The following is an 855-nucleotide window of genomic DNA, read 5'->3' on the forward strand; positions in this document are numbered from 1 at the left end:
GATTCACACCAAGGTTAAGACAAAGGGCTAAGGTGGTGTTAACTTTGCTGAGATACTTTAGCAATAAGTAAATAGCTTCGGATGCAGTTGTCTCAATGGCATATACTGTTGCATGTTGTGATTTTTTTCTAAGATGACACTAATTTTTCCATATGCTAAACCAATCCCTTTTCCTTTGCCATTGTAGGTTTAGTTTAAGAATTGGAGGGCCAAGGATTGGAGGAATGAGAGATATCAGTGCTGAGGAATGCACCACCTGGTACCCTGAATCACCTATATTTTCAGTGTTGGAGAATCCTAGAATGCCATCTTTGTTCAGGATCCTGAGTGCACATAAGTTTTTCTGGTGCCACCGACTCCCATGCCATGTATGCTGCCCTCACCTCCTCTGCAGTTGTGTTATTAATAAAGAGGTAAGTTCTCAGCATGTGTTTGTTTGTGTGCCATATGGGACTAGTAGCGTATGTATCAAAATTGTGAAGGAAGTGTCACTTTAACTCAATGACAAGGAGCCCTCCTTTCATGAGATGATCTCCCAGCGTCACTGTCCATAGGCCCTGCACACCACAGAAATGGCCCAGGTGCCCAGAGTGAGTTTGCACTGACCCACACCATCTCCTCTATTCCCACCATCTTCCCATCCTCATCACTACCCTGCCCCTTTGGGACCACAAATATGAGCAAGATTGGACGGGGTGTGTCCCCAGTGAGGGAGCACTATGTTTCCAGACAGGGTGAGCTCCATTCAAGCTGACCAGTTCAGGCTGAACACTGCACTCAAAGGGAATCAGCCTAGAAGCCTACTCACAGGGCATATGGGAAGGTGACCATCAAACCTCCATCCAGTGTGCTCAC

This window comes from Myotis davidii, unplaced genomic scaffold (assembly GCF_000327345.1).
Source record: "Myotis davidii unplaced genomic scaffold, ASM32734v1 scaffold1015, whole genome shotgun sequence".
Taxonomy (NCBI): Eukaryota; Metazoa; Chordata; class Mammalia; order Chiroptera; family Vespertilionidae; genus Myotis; species Myotis davidii.